We start from the raw sequence: 16,741 nt of genomic DNA, 5'->3' as shown, positions 1-16,741 counted from the left end.
ATCCTTCCACAAATACAACAGTGTGCTTTTTACAAATGAATGCATAATGAAGCCTGGGGGGGTGGGTGGGGGTAGGGTAGTGGGGGGAGTCTTCCATAGCCATCTCCTTGTTTGGATGTGTTCAGGTATTAGACTCCTAGATCTACAACCTGTAGCATTTAGAGGCAAGAAGCTCCCCTGCCTCAGAATGTGCCTGTATCCTCTCCGGCATATCCTGGGAAGCCCTTTGTCCTGTGAGTGCTCTACTGAACTACACGGAGTTAGAGGAATTGTGCAGGAAAAGACTCAAGTTTTCCCAGGGAGTGTCTAGGTCTAGGAAAGGCAGCTGAATAGAGTATAATGCCACGGGATTGTCAGGCTTGCTGTACTCTTAATTAAGCCTTTGTTCTGAGTAGTCTTGGAGATACAAGCTGAGATGTGGAGAGGGTTTATGAAGGCAGGTGGTCTGGGTAGAAGAGAGGAAAAGCAGTGGACGAGAAAGGTGAAGATGACATTCTGTTAACCCCCTGGGGGAGCTCAGCGATTCACGTCATCCCTCTGGGCTTGAGTTTGTCCTCTCAGAAATAACAGGGCTGAAGCAGATAATCTATACATTTTATGGGTAAACGACCAGCAGGAAGAATTCATGAGAAGGCTAGACAGGAATGTGTTTAGCTGTTGCGAAAAGGAAAGGGGGATAAGTCAGTGCTGAGTTACTAGGAAGCTACTGAAAATAGTTTATGAGATTAAAAAAATATCATACTGTATACTTTTTCTAACTTTAATAAAATTTCATTTTGGTGTGAAGATTTTGTTTTGTAAATACAGAGCTCCTTTCCTTCTGGAAACAACCACCTACTGTTACCAAAATGCATGTGTGGGGGTTCTGGGTGCTCGCCGCTCAAAAGCCAGTAAACAGGCTGGGTTGGTGGTAAGGAAAATTTGCCTTATTTCTGATGCCAGCAACTGGGGGGAAGGGTGGTAGACATCTGTCCAAAGGCCAACTCCCCACCCTGACAAATAGGGGGTGAAAGCATTTACAGGCAGAGTGGGGGATGGGCAACATGCAGAAACAGCACAGTCATCTCTGTTGTCTTCAAATTGGTCATCAGTGGTCTGACTAACATCATCTGGGTTGTTTTAGGTACAGTTAATCTTTAGTTCTGGCGTGCACTTGTTCCCATTTCTTTGCAGTCAGTTCTCGGAATTGTGGTGGTTCAAGTCCTGGGTACAGTCCGGTCCTCACATAGTTAACTTCTCCAACCTGGTGTTTTGGTATCTATAAGACAGCTCACAGGAAATGGCTCAGAATATCATCTACAGCCCTTGAGAAAGAACTAAAGGTCCTTGACTATGTTTAATGACTGCCTTAGTCTCCTTAGTGTTTTTCTTTGTTTCAGCATTTCTCACTTCTCTGATTAAAGTTATTTTTTAACTAAAGTTTTCCACCAGCAATAGGCAGGCAGAGGACATGTTGGAGGGGGGCAAGGACCATATGGTCCTGCTCCATTTCACTACTGTTCTTTTTCTTTTCATTTCATTCATGCTGCATGGCATGTGGGATCTTAGTTCTTTGACCACGGATTGAACCTGCACCCCTTGTATTTGATGCACAGAGTCTTAATCACTGCACTGCCAGCGAAGTCCCAACCACCTCCTATTCTTCTTTTCAATCCCTTGCCTACCACACACACATATACACACCATTCACATGATAACCAGGGAAGCCACCATGTTAGTGCACCATGATCCTGCCTCTCTCTGCAGGGGACCGGTGCACTTATCTGAGCTGGGACAGTCCTAATCCTTAGCTGATTTGGATCTAGAGACAGGTGGTCTAGTCTGTCTTAAGAATCCCAGGACCATGAACTGTGAAGTCAGGGCATGCAAGGACTACATTTTCTCTTACTTGGACCAGAGAAAATTGGTCTGAAAAGTAAGGATGAAACTAAGCAGACATACAGAGGAAAGCCACTGAGGTGGAGAAAGAACATAGGCAATGTTTGCATTTCTGGTTCAGTAATTGCTGAGGCTGGCCTGGTTTCCAGTCATTTAGTTTTGGAGATACAACAGGATTCTCATAACATCCCCCTATGCTTAAAGTATATTTGATTTGAGTTTCTGTCTCTAGCAACCAAAGTGGGGAAAAACTTCTGACTTATTCACAAGTTCATTATAGAAGCAATTGTCAAATTATTAAAAATATAAAGTGAAAGTGTTAGTCACTCAGTCACGTCCAACTCTTGGTGACCCCCTGGACTGTGGCCGCCAGGCTCCTCTGTACATGGAATTCTCTCATGCAAGAATACTGGAGTGGGTTACCATTTCCTTCTCCAGGGGATCTTTCTGACCCAGGGGTCAAACTCAGGTCTCCTGCATTGCAGGCAGATTACTTACTGTCTGAGCCACCAGGGAAGCCTATAAGGAAGAATATAAAAAATGACCAATAATTCTACGAGTTTGAGTTTTCCTAACATTTTGGAATATTTTTCCTGTTACCTTTTCCATGCATTTTTGTAAAGGAAATTAGAAACGTGACAGAAGTTTTAAATTCAAGCTTTTTTCACTTAAGGATGATGTTGTGAACATTTTCTTGTGTCAATTAATATGCTCTTCATAAGCAACATTTCTACGACTGTATGACAATTTATGTTCATGAGAAGTGACTGGATTTGGTTGACATTTTGGAAAGATTCTGTCTTCAGAGTGGAGATTAACATCCATAAAGACAAAATGAGAGACAGTGAGAGAGCAGTCCAGGTGCTGCCCAAGCTTGTTAAGATACGTGTGGTGACAGTGAGGATGGAGAGAAGAGGAAGGCCATTCAGAAGTCATGTAGTAGGTAGACCCATAGGGCTTGGGTTTAATTAGGGTCAGGGAACAGGGAAAGAAGACATCCAGAGCAGTGCAGTGAATGGCACAGCCATTCATGAAGACACAACTCTGGAGGAGAAGCAAGTTTGGAAGGAATGAGTTTAATTTTGGATATGTTGAGTTCTAAGTGTTTTGCAGACATTCAAGTCTTGCTACAGGGTAGCAAGCAGGAGACAAAGATCTGGAGTAGAGGCAGGAGATAAGGACTGGGGAGTCATTCATATCCACATGGTGACTAAAGCCACAGGAATGAACGACATCATCCAGGAAGAGGGTTAAGAGTGAGAAGGGACCTGAGGAGGATAGAAGAAAGAATCTCTGTCAAGGAGACTAGGAAGCAGCAGCCAGAGGGGTAGGAAGAAGACTAGGAGAGTGTATTATCACGGCACCCAAGAGAAGACATTTACTCAAGGAGGAAATGGCCGACAGTGCTGGCCACTGAGGGAGTCAGTCAAGGTCCGGCGGGTGTTGATGGCCAGCTCCCCAATGCCCACGTCCCCCTTCTTGCCTTGTCATGCTCAGTCCTAACTGCTCCACAAGATGAGAACTGAAAAGTGTCCTTTGGGCTTGGTGACACAGAACTCATTGGGTTTTTGCGATAACAGTCTTAGAAGTTTGGGGTTGGGAACTTCCCTGTGACTAAGAGAAGTCCAGTGGCTAAGACTACATGCTCCCAGTGCAGAGGGCCTGGTTCCATCCCTGGTCAGGGAACTAGATCCCACATGCCAAAGCTGAGAGTTGGCATGTCACAATGAAGATCGACTATCTCGAGCGCTGCAGCTAAGACCTGGCACAGACAAATACATGATTTTTTTTTTTTTTAAAGGAAGTTTGGGTGGACTGAGAAGTGAATGTGAGACGGGACAGTGCTGGAGGGCAGGCATGGGGGTGGGGAGCATAGGTGGAGGAGGAAGATAAGATCAAGACGTGAGTTTTGTTTGTTTCGAGATAAGCTAGAGTGGGGCTCATTGTAATACTGATGGACAGGATCAGTAGGGACTAAATGACCAGTGTAAGTCGCTCTGTTGTATCCAATTCTTTGTGACCTCATGGACTGTAGCCTGCCAAGCTCCTCTGTCCAGGGGATTTTCCAGGCAAGAATACTGGAGTGGGATACTCCAGGGGATCTTCCTGACCCAGAGATCAAACCCAGGTCTCTTGCATTGCAGGCAGATTCTTTACTGTCCGAGCCACCAAGGAAGCCCAGGACTGTCTCCCTGAACTAAATGACCAGGGAGACAGAAAATAATAGAGAGCAAAGGTTCCTGAGAAGATAAAAGGCAACGGTAGTCAGTGTTCAGGTCATGGAATCCTGGGATTCCATGTGCGTAGAGGCAGTCAAGTCTTCCAGAGCAACAGAGAGAAAAACAGTGGAAGAAAGGCAGTGGAAAGCTGGGAATGATGGGGAGTGTGGACCGGGAGCCACAACCTCCCTGAACAATGCTGACTTAGGTCCGTAGAGCTAGAGAAGATTTCCTTCCTATCTTCTCTATTAATAAATCCTATCTTCTTGATGTGGTACACATATACAGTGGAATATTACTCACCCAGAAAAAGGAACAAAATTGGGTTATTTGTAGAGCGTGGATGGATCTAGAGTCTATCATACAGAGTGATGTAAGTCAGAAAGAGAAAAACAAATATTATATATTAATGCATATATGTGGAATCTAGAAAAAATGATACAGATGAATCTATTTGTAGGGCAGGAATAGAGATGCAGACATACAGAATGGACATGTAGGCACAGGGCCGGAAGGGGTGGCAGGATGAACTGGGAGAGTAACACGGACATATACACTGCCGCGTGTACAGTGGAGAGCTAGTGGGAAGCTGCTGCATAGCACAGGGAGACCAGCTGGTGCTCTGTGACAATGTAGAGGGCTTGGGTGGGGGGCTGAGAGGAAGGCTCAAGAAGGAGGAGATATATGTGTACATATAGCTGATTCACTTTGTGGTACAGCAGAAACTAACATAACATTGTAAAGCAATTATGTGTGTGTGTGCTCAGCTGTGTCTGACTCTTTGCAACCCCCTGGACTGTAGCCTGCCAGGCTCCTATATCCATGGAATTTTCCCGGTAAGAATACTGGTGCGGTTTGCCATTTTCTCCTCCAGGGGATCTTCCTGACCCATGGATCACACCTGCATCTCTTGCGTTTCCTACATTGGCAGGCGGATTCTTTACCACTCAGATCAGATCAGATCAGATCAGTCACTCAGTTGTGTCCGACTCTCTGCGACCCCATTAATCGCAGCACGCCAGGCCTCCCTGTCCATCACCAACTCCCAGAGTTCACTCAGACTCACGACCATCAAGTCAGTGATGCCATCCAGCTATCTCATCCTCTGTCGTCCCCTTCTCCTCTTGCCCCCAATAACTCCCAGCATCAGAGTCTTTCCCAATGAGTCAACTCTTCGCATGAGGTGGCCAAAGTACTGGAGGTTCAGCTTTAGCATCATTCCTTCCAAAGAAATCCCAGGGCTGATCTCCTTCAGAATGGACTGGCTGGATCTCCTTGCAGTCCAAGGGACTCTCAAGAGTCTTCTCCAACACCACAGTTCAAAAGCATCAATTCTTCAGCACTCAGCCTTCTTCACAGTCCAACTCTCACATCCATACAGGAAAAACCATAGCCTTGACTAGACGAACCTTTGTTGGCAAAGTAATGTCTCTGCTTTTGAATATGCTATCCAGGTTGGTCATAACTTTCCTTCCAAGGAGTAAGCGTCTTTTAATTTCATGGCTGCAGTCACCATCTGTAGTGATTTTGGAGCCCAGAAAAATAAAGTCTGACACTGCTTTCACTGTTTCCCCATCTATTTCCCATGAAGTGATGGGACCAGATGCCATGATCTTCGTTTTCTGAATGTTGAGCTTTAAGCCAACTTTTTCACTCTCCACTTTCACTTTCATCAAGAGGCTTTTGAGTTCCTCTTCCCTTTCTGCCATAAGGGTGGTGTCATCTGCATATCTGAGATTATTGATATTTCTCCCGGCAATCTTGATTCCAGCTTGTGTTTCTTCCAGTCCAGCATTTCTCATGATGCACTCTGCATATAAGTTAAATAAACAGGGTGACAATATACAGCCTTGACGTACTCCTTTTCCTATTTGGAACCAGTCTGTTGTTTCATGTCCAGTTCTAACTGTTGCTTCCTGACCTGCATACAAATTTCTCAAGAGGCAGATCAGGTGGTCTGGTATTCCCATCTCTTTCAGAATTTTCCACAGTTTATTGTGATCCACACAGTCAAAGGCTTTGGCATAGTCAATAAAGCAGAAATAGATGCTTTTCTGGAACTCTCTTGCTTTTTCTATGATCCAGCGGATGTTGGCAATTTGACCTCTGGTTCCTCTGCCTTTTCTAAAACCAGCTTGAACATCAGGAAGTTCACGGTTCACATATTGCTGAAGCCTGGCTTGGAGAATTTTGAACATTACTTTACTAGCGTGTGAGATGAGTGCAATTGTGCGGTAGTTTGGGCATTCTTTGGCATTGCCTTTCTTTGGGATTGGAATGAAAACTGACCTTTTCCAGTCCTGCAGCCACTGCTGAGTTTTCCAAATTTGCTGGCATATTGAGTGCAGCACTTTCACAGCATCATCTTTCAGGATTTGGAATAGCTCAACTGGAATTCTATCACCTCCACTAGCTTTGTTCATAGTGATGCTTTCTAAGGCCCACTTGACTTCACATTCCAGGATGTCTGGCTCTAGGTCAGTGATCTTACCACTGTGATTATCTGGGTCATGAAGACTTTTTTGTACAGTTCTTCTGTGTATTCTTGCCATCTCTTCTTAATATCTTCTGCTTCTGTTAGGTCCATACCATTTCTGTTCTTTATTGAGCCCATCTTTGCATGAAATGTTCCTTTGGTATCTCTGATTTTCTTGAAGAGATCCCTAGTCTTTCCCATTCTGTTGTTTTCCTCTATTTCTTTGCATTGATTGCTGAAGAAGGCTTTCTTATCTCTTCTTGCTATTCTTTGGAACTCTGCATTCAGATGTTTATATCTTTCCTTTTCTCCTTTGCTTTTCACTTCTCTTCTTTTCACAGCTATTTGTAAGGCCTCCTCAGACAGCCATTTTGCTTTTTTGCATTTCTTTTCCATGGGGATGGTCTTGATCCCTGTCTCCTGTACAATGTCACGAACCTCATTCCATAGTTCATCAGGCACTCTATCTATCAGATCTACTCATAAGGGATTTGATTGAGGTCATACCTGAATGGTCTAGTGGTTTTCCCTACTTTCTTCAATTTAAATCCGAATTTGGCAATAAGGAGTTCATGGTCTGAGGCACAGTCAGCACCTGGTCTTGTTTTTGCTGACTGTATAGAGCTTCTCCATTTTTGGCTGCAAAGAATATAATCAATCTGATTTTGGTGTTGACCATCTGGTGATGTCCGTGTATAGAGTCTTCTCTCGTGTTGTTGGAAGAGGGTGTTTGTTATGACCAGTGCATTTTCTTGGCAAAACTCTATTAGTCTTTGCCCTGCTTCATTCCGTATTCCAAGGCCAAAGCAATTATACTCCAATAAAAAATTTCCTATCTTCTCTATTAATCTCCAATGATGGCTCTATTTATAAATATCAAAGCCAATCTTTCATAGTACTGTAACAAGTCTGAGGCCAAATTTAGACTAAATTCATCTCCTCCTGAATTAACTTCTTCAACATGTATTTATTGGGTTAGAATTATACAGTAAGGTTACAATGTCCAGGGACATCACTTCTGTATCCTATTGAATGTCTCTGATTAAAAGGAACCTCAATTGCCAGAAGCCAGAATGGAAAGAGAAGCCTCAAAAAGAGATCTGTTGGGCGTCCTTGTTGGCTCAGTGGATAAGAATCCACCTGCCAATGCAGGAGACACATCCACACACTGCATGGATATCCACATGGAATGCAGTGAAGTTGGATCCTTACCCTATTTCTGGGCGTTCTATTCTCTTCCATTGATCTGTGTGTCTGTTTTTCTGCCAGCATCAAGTCATATACCTTATAAGGGGCTGGTATCTAGAACTTACAAAGACTCTTAACTCAAAAAGACCACACAATTAAAAAATGAACAAAGAATCCGAATAGACATTTTTCCAACTCCAATGAAGATAGACCGATGGTCAACAAGTCCATGAAAAGATGCTCAACACTGTTAGTCAGTCATCAGGGAAATGTAACTAAAAATACCACTTAACACCCACTTCAGTTCAGTTCAGTTCAGTTCAGTCGCTCAGTCACGTCCGATTCTTTGCAACCCCATGAATCACAGCACGCCAAGCCTCCCTGTCCATCACAACTCCCGGAGTTTACTCAAACTCATGTCCATTGAGTTGGTGATGCCATCCAGCCATCTCATCCTCTGTCATCCCCTTCTCCTCCTGCCCCCAATTCCTCCCAGTATCAGGGTCTTTTCCAATGAGTCAACTCTTCACATGAGGTGGCCAAAGTACTGGAGGTTCAGCTTCAGCATCAGTCCTTCCAATGAACAACCAGGGCTGATCTCCTTTAGGATGAACTGGTTGGATCTCCTTGCAGTCCAAGGGACTCTCAAGACTCTTCTCCAACACCACAGTTTAAAAGCATCAGTTCTTCGGCGCTCAGCTTTCTTCACAGTCCAACTCTCACATCCATACATGACCACAGGAAAAACAATAGCCTGGACTAGACGAACCTTTGTTGGCAAAGTAATGTCTCTGCTTTTGAATATGCTATCTAGGTTGGTCATAACTTTCCTTCCAAGGAGTAAGCATCTTTTAATTTCATGGCTGCAATCACCATTTGCAGTGATTTTGGAGCCCAAAAAAATACAGGCTGACACTGTTTCCACTGTTTCCCCATCTATTTCCCATGAAGTGATGGGACCAGATGCCATGATCTTCGTTTTCTGAATGTTGAGCTTTAGGCCAGCTTTTTCACTCTCATCAAGAGGCTTTTTAGTTCCTCTTCACTTTCTGCCATAAAGGTGGTGTCATCTGAGGTTATTGATATTTCTCCTGGCAATCTTGATTCCAGCTTGTGCTTCTGCCAGCCCAGCGATTCTCATGATGTACTCTGCATAGAAGTTAAATAAGCAGGGTGACAATAAACAGCCTTCATGTACTCCTTTTACTATTCGGAACCAGTCTGTTGTTCCATGTCCAGTTCTAACTGTTGCTTCCTGACCTGCATATAGGTTTCTCAAGAGGCAGGTCAGGTGGTCTGGTATTCCCATCTCTTGAAGAATTTTCCACAGTTTATTGTGATCCACACAGTCAAAGGCTGTGGCATAGACAATAAAGCAGAAATAGATGTTTTTCTGGAACTCTCTTGCTTTTCCGATGATCCAGCGGATGTTGGCAATTTGATCTCTGGTTCCTCTGCCTTTTCTAAAACCACCTTGAACATCTGAAAGTTCACAGTTCATGTATTACTGAAGCCTGGCTTGGAGAATTTTGAGCATTACTTTACTAGCGTGTGAGATGAGTACAACTGTGCAATAGTTTGAGCATTCTTTGGCATTGCCTTTCTTTGGGATTGGAATGAAAACTGACCTTTTCCAGTCCTGTGGCCACCGCTGAGTTTTCTCAAATAGGAAAGTCTGATAATAACCAATACTAGCAAGGTGCGGAGAAATGGCAATCCTCATATGTTGCTGAGGAGAGTATAAAATAGTGCAGCCACTCTGGACTACAGTCTGGCAGTTCCTCAGGAAGTTAAACAGACAGTGACTATGTTACCCAGACATCGCGTTGCTAGATACCTATCCAAGAGAAATAAAAACATATGTCTGCAAAAAAACTTGCACAAATGTTTCTAACATCATTAGTCATAATAATGTGGAAGATATGGAAACAACCCAAACTAAGGAATGGGTAAACTTGGTGGTTTGGATGGATATGGACCCATCCAACAGGTGAAATGCCCAAACTAGTGAACGGATGAACCAAATGTGGATATCCGTACAACAAGCTGTTATTAGGCCACGCAAAGGAATGAAGTTCTGATACATCCTATATATATTGATGAACCTTGTAAACATTCTGCTAAGTGGAAGAAACTGATCACAGAAGACCACATACATGATTCTGTTTATATGAAATGTCCAAAATAAGCAAATATACAGACAAACTAGTGGCTGCCTAAAGCTGGCAGATCATGAGGGGTTGGGAAGTGATAGCTAAGGGTGAGTTTCTTTTGGAGGTGATGGAAATGTTCTATAATTGTGGTGATGGCTACACAACTGAATATATTAATAACTATTGCTTAGTACACCTTAAATGGGTGAATTGTATGGTATGTGAATTATATCTCAATAAAGCTGTTACCTGTTCAGTTCAGTTCAGTTCAGTCGCTCAGTTGTGTCCGACTCTTTGCGATCCCATGAATCGCAGCATGTCAGGCCTCCCTGTCCATCACCAACTCCTGGAGTTCACTCAGACTCAAGTCCATCGAGTCAGTGATGCCATCCAGCCATCTCATCCTCTGTCGTCCCCTTCTCCTCCTGCCCCCAATCCCTCCCAGCATCAGAGTCTTTTCCAATGAGTCAACTCAGGCCAACCTGAGGTGGCCAAAGTACTGGAGTTTCAGCTTTAGCATCATTCCTTCCAAAGAACACCCAGGGATGATCTCCTTCAGAATGGACTGGTTGGATCTCCTTGCAGTCCAAGGGACTCTCAAGAGTCTTCTCCAACACCACAGTTCAAAAGCATCAATTCTTCGCACTCAGCCTTCTTCATAGTCCAACTCTCACATCCATACATGACCACAGGAAAAACCATAGCCTTGACTAGACGAACCTTTGTTGGCAAAGTAACATCTCTGCTTTTGAATATGCTATCTAGGTTGGTCATAACTTTCCTTCCAAGGAGTAAGTGTCTTTTAATACCACCTCCAAAAGAAGAAACTCTCAGCTAAAGATGCTTGCTCCTTGAAAAAAAAGTTATGACCAACCTAGACAGCATATTAAAAAGCAGAGACATTATTTTGCCAACAAAGTTCCATCTAGTCAAAGCTATGGTTTTTCCAGTAGTCATGTATGGATGTGAGAGTTGGACTATCCAAATACGGATGTGAATGCTGAAGAATTGATGCTTTTGAACTGTGGTGTTGGAGAAGACTCTTAAGAGTCCCCTGGACTGCAAGGAGATCCAACCAGTCCATCCTAAAGGAGATCAGTCCTGAATATTCATTGGAAGGACTGATGCTGAAGCTGAAACTCCAATACTTTGGCCACCTGATGTGAAGAACTGACTCATTTGAAAAGACCCTGATGCTGGGAAAGATTGAAGTCAGGAGGAGAAGGGGACGACAGAGGATGAGATGGTTGGATGGCATCATTGACTCAATGGACATGAGTTTGAGTCAACTCTGGAAGTTGGTGATGGACAGGGAGGCCTGGCAGGCTGCAGTCCACGGGGTTGCAAAGAGTCGGACACAACTGAGCGACTGAACTGACTGAAAGGGCAGCTTCCTTCTACCCAGCCTGTTCTCTCTGGGAGTCATGAATACTCTAAACCACCTGGTCTAAGAACAGGGGTACCCAACAAGGCAGCTCACTGGGACATAGCCATGGAACTGTATCTCTGAACTGAGCAGCCGTGGGTGTCAGGCTGGAATTCATGGAGCTCAGTTGCCCTTTGTCTTGACAACTTGGCTCCTTTCTGCCTGAGTCAGTCCAGGATAAGTTCTCCTTGTGCCGACAACACACTGAGCCCTTATTCCCTGGCATGTGCTATGTTATTGCAAAGAAAACCAACAAATTTTGAAGCTGCTCACACAGTAGAAGCATACATCTAACTGGTTAGGCATGGGCAAGAAATGGCATGTGTTACATTATGTTTTTCTTACCACCTACTATAAACAGATGCTGTTTAATGTCTTGGCATTTTGCTCATTTTTTTTTTTAATCACAAAACATTTATTTCTTGAATTCTGGCTGTTGTTTCTTCGTGTCTCATAGCTCAGAGGATTTGGGGTGGTGGTGCATGTTTGAGAATGTCATTGCACTTGAAAAGGCTGGTGGGGAGCCTTGGAACTGGATGAATGTATGGGTGCTCTGGGAATTGAAAACACTACAGGTATTTGATTTTATTTAATTAAACAAAAGGTTCTAATTCACAGTAAGGACTAAATCACATACTTATCTTGTTTAATTTCGCCACTTCCTGGGAGGCAAGGGACAGGGTGGGTCAAATATTCAAGAATTCTGGGAAATTGGGCCCTGTAACCAGAAGCCCTGGGGCAGGATGAAATTCAGCCTCCTAGTAGAAATAAGAAGGGCATTTAGAATGCCCACGAGCATTGAGGATATATAGAAATAGTACCCCTTAAACAAGAGGGGAGCCACAGCCACAGATTCTCCCACATTTGGAATCTGGGGAGAAATCAAGGAATTTATCTTGAGGTAGGAGAGAGCTGAAAGGGTTAGTTGTTACAAAAGCCCTTTATGATGCTCTTTGAGGCGCTATTATATAAAATGCATTGGAACTCTACCTCCTAATTTAGAGGAATTTTCACAAGACCATGCTGAGTGAGGCAAGATAAGGAGATATGGGGACTTCCCTGGTGGTACAGTGGATAAGAATCCTTCTGCCAATGCAGGGGATGGACACCGGTTCAATCTCTGGTCTGGAAAGATTCCATATGGCACAGAGCGACCAGGTCCACACGCCACAATTCTGAGCCCGCACATCACAACTATTTGGAGCTAGTGCGCTCTAGGGCCCAAGAGCCGCAACTACTGAGCCTGTGTGCTGCAGCTACTGAAGCCCATGAGCCTAGATCCTGTGCTCTGCAACGAGAAGCCACTGCAATGAGATGCTCACACATCACAACTAAGAGTAGCCCCCGCTCGCCGCAACTAGAGAAAGCCTGCTAGCAGCAACAAAGATGCAAAGCAGCCAAAAACAAATTGTTTTTTAAAAAGAGAGATGGGTATAATCAGCACTCTCCTAAGTTCATATGGTCTCTCAGAGGGTTCCTGGCAGGGTTGGGCCCCATTGCTCACTGCAGTAACTTACATGAACCTTTCCTAATTGCTCACTCATTCACGCTGTTACTTGGGATCACTTGCCAGATAAACAAGTTGCATTCAAACATTTGTCTGAGTCTTGGCTACTGGGTAAATCCAAACTAAGCCAACGAGTAACTTCCCTGGTGGTCCAATGGTTAAGAATCTGCCGGCCAACGCAGGGGACACAGGTTCAATCCTTGATCTAGGAAGATCCCATCTGTCACAAGGCAACTAAGCCTGTGCACCACAACTACTGAAATCTATGTACTCTAGGGCGCATGTGCTGCAATTACTGAAGCGCATATGCCCTAGAGCCCGTGCTCCACAGCAAAGAGTAGTCTCCACTCGGCACAAGTAGAGAAAGCCCACGTGTAGTAACAAAGACCCAGCACAGCCAAAAATTAACTAATTAATTAAAAAAACAAACAAAGACATAGAGACCTTAGGTGGCAGCCACAATGAACCAAAAACTGCAGGCCGACTTCATATACCCTAAGCCTCCCATACAACTGTAGGGAACAGGGAGGAGTTCCCCCAGATACGACTATGACTGAACATCCAGTAAATCTTAACTACTGATATATATAATGATTGAAGTCATGACTTGATCCAAGTCAATTTGGCCATTACATAATTGTGACACTCTTCTGCTAAGTCAGTAGCTTCTGGAAATCAGCGGTGGGCAGGGGCAAGAGTATATCCCAAGTACTGACACATCTCACTGCCAGAAGATGCTCAGCAAACCTTTGGAGGTAGATTTTGAACATCTGAAGTGCTTACATAGCCACCTTTGGAACTTGGATTCCTGTTTGGGGTATTTCAAATGTTAACTGCTCCTGGTTAAGCTTACACACACACACACACACACACACACACACACACACCTCTATTTACCTAAAGTATTTAAATGACCACATAATAATAGCTAACATTTGTTGAACATCTACTACGTAGTAGACACTTAAGAGGAACTCATCATTAATCCTCCAAAGCTCCAATAAGATGGGTTCTGTGAATGCTGCCATTTTACTGGGAGAGAGGGACAGTAACTCCCTCAGCCAAGTCCCACAATTCGTAAGTTGTGAATCAGGGGTTCAGAAATTCAGGTAGTTTGGTTCTAGAGAGGCCACCCCTTAACTACCACAGTCCTCAGCCCCTGATGGGGGCCGCTGTCAGTCAATGTAGAAAAACACAGAAATGTGACATTCATAATATGATGAAACTTGAGAATTTGACAGGGAAAGTTGACTGCCTCACAATTAATAAGCAGTGAATAGCTGGCATCTGTTCTGGGCAGGCAAGCACACAGCACACTCAGAGCTGTGGGGAGTGGCCCAGTGAAGACCCCGCCCCACAGCTGGCTGGCCCAGACTCTCCGCCCCGGATCTGGAATGGGACCAAGATTCCAATTCAATCTGACTGGTCTCTTGAAAACACTTGCTGTGGGAGTTTCATTCCACTTCATCAACTGGGAAGACAAGAAAGCTGGTATGCAGATCCAAGAACAGCAAAGAATGCTCAGAACAGACTACATGGGCTTCAGGGAGAATTCCCTGGTCGTCCCATGGCTAAGATTCCACACTTTCAATGCAGAACCCAGGTTCAGTCCCTGATCAGGGAACTAGATCTCACATTTTGCAACTAAAGATCCCATATGCTACAATGAACTCACCTGCTGCAACTAAGACCCAGAGCAGCCAAATTAAAAAAAAGAAGACTACATGGGCTTCAGGAACAGAGATCCAACAGCATCTCTGACCCCCACCTCCAAACTCATAGTCTCTCTTTTTGGCTTAAGATACTGTAACCCAGAGTTCTAATGGATGCATCCATCACATGTTTTCAAGTCAAAAAGAAGAAAAAAAAAAAACATCACATGACTACTTTAGGAAGATTCACTAGCAACATGAGACAAAGGACAAAAGCAGAGAGAAAGGAGTTTAGAATGATGATCCAGGCAACAGAAAATGATGGTGCAGAAATGATGGAAACAGAAATAGGGGGCTCTGGGCAGTGGGGGGAGGAGAACATGAACATTCCGGTTCCTTCTCTCAGTTTCTTTATATCTTCCTGGTGGCCAGGTAGTTTTATAAGGATAGGGTTTCTCTTCTCTCATAAAAGACTGCTATAGTCGTAGGCACCTTTCCCCCCTCTGTTTAGAATTAATTCTTGAAGCGTTTATTTTTAAAATTTTCCATGGAATTCCCTGGTGGTCCAATGGTTAAGACACACTTCCACTGCAGGGGGCACAGATTCAATCTCTGGTTGGAGAAATAGGCTCCTGCCTGCTGGAGGCGTGGCCTCCTCCAAAACAATTCAACTTTTTTTTTTTTTTTAACTTTTTGGCCACGCTGCATGGCATGTGAAATCTTAGTTCCCTGACCAGAGATTGAACCCATGGGCCCTGAATTGGAAGCAAAGAGTCTTAATCACTGGACTGCTGGGGAAGTCCCCCAAATCTAACATTTTATTACAAAAACTTCCAAACACAGTCAGTTTTAAAGAATTTTGTGGACACTCATACTCCCACACACCCAGCTTGAGATCACATCACTGTCATTTTATCTACTATCCGTTATTCACTTTATCACATATCCAGCCATGTCCATCCCTCTACCCAGCCATTAATCCCTCATGGTGTTGGTGCCACTGAAAGTAAAACGCAAACAGAGCATTTCCCCATAAATAATTTGTTAGCAGTATCATTAAATAGAGTTCAAGATTTGCTTAATATTCTCTTAATGCAAAATTTAAATACCGTGAAACACACAGCTTCAATGTAATTTCACCGAGATTTGTCACACACCTGTATAAGCCAAATGCTTATCAAGATGTAGAATGCTGTATACTCTGAAGAAACCAAAATTGAAAAAGACACATACACCCCAACGTTCACTGTAGCACTATTTATAACAGATAGAACATGGAAGCAACCTAGATGTCCATTGACAGATGAATGGATAAAGAAGCTGTGGTACATATACACAATGGAATATTGCTCAGCCATAAAAAGAAAGGCATTTGAGTCAGTTCTAATGAGGTGGATGAACCTAGAGCCTATTATACAGAGTGAAGTAAGTCAGAAAGAGAAAGATAAATATTGTATACTAATGCATATATATGGAATCTGGAAAGATGGTATTGAAGAATTTATTTACAGGGTAACAGTGGAGAAACAAACATAGAGAATAGACTTATGGACATGGGGAGAGGGGAGGAGAGGGTGAGATGTATGGAGAGAGCAACATGGAAATTTACATTACCATGTGTAAAATAGATAGTCAATGGGAATTTGCTGTATGGCTCAGGAAAATAAAACAGGGGCTTTGTATCAACCTAGAGGGGTGGGATCGGAGAAGGCAATGGCACCCCACTCCAGTACTCTCGCCTGGCAACTCCCATAGATGGAGGAGCCTGGTAGGCTGCAGTCCATAGGGTCGCTAGGAGTCAGACACGACTGAGCGACTTCACTTTCACTTTTCACTTTCCTGCACTGGAGAAGGAAATGGCAACCCACTCCAGTGTTCTTGCCTAGAGAATCCCAGGGACGGGGGAGCCTGGTGGGCTGCCGTCTAGGGGGTCACACAGAGTAGGACACGACTGAAGCAACTTAGCAGCAGCAGCAGCAGCAGTAGAGGGGTGTGACGGGGAGGGAGATGGGAGGGAGGTTCAAGAGGGAGGGGACATATGTATACCTATGACTGACTCGTGTCGAGGCTTGACAGAAAACAACACAATTCTGTAAAGCAATTATCCTTCAATTTAAAAAATTAATTTAAAAAAATGTAGAATGCTGGACTTCCCTGGTGGTCCAGTGGTTAAGAATCTGCCTGCTAATGTAGGCAACACAGATTCGATCCCTGCTCTGGGAAGATTCCACATGCCCCGGAG

This window comes from Bos indicus, chromosome 20, assembly GCF_029378745.1.
Source record: "Bos indicus isolate NIAB-ARS_2022 breed Sahiwal x Tharparkar chromosome 20, NIAB-ARS_B.indTharparkar_mat_pri_1.0, whole genome shotgun sequence".
Classification (NCBI taxonomy): Eukaryota; Metazoa; Chordata; class Mammalia; order Artiodactyla; family Bovidae; genus Bos; species Bos indicus.
Note: the sequence above shows the minus strand (reverse complement) of the source record.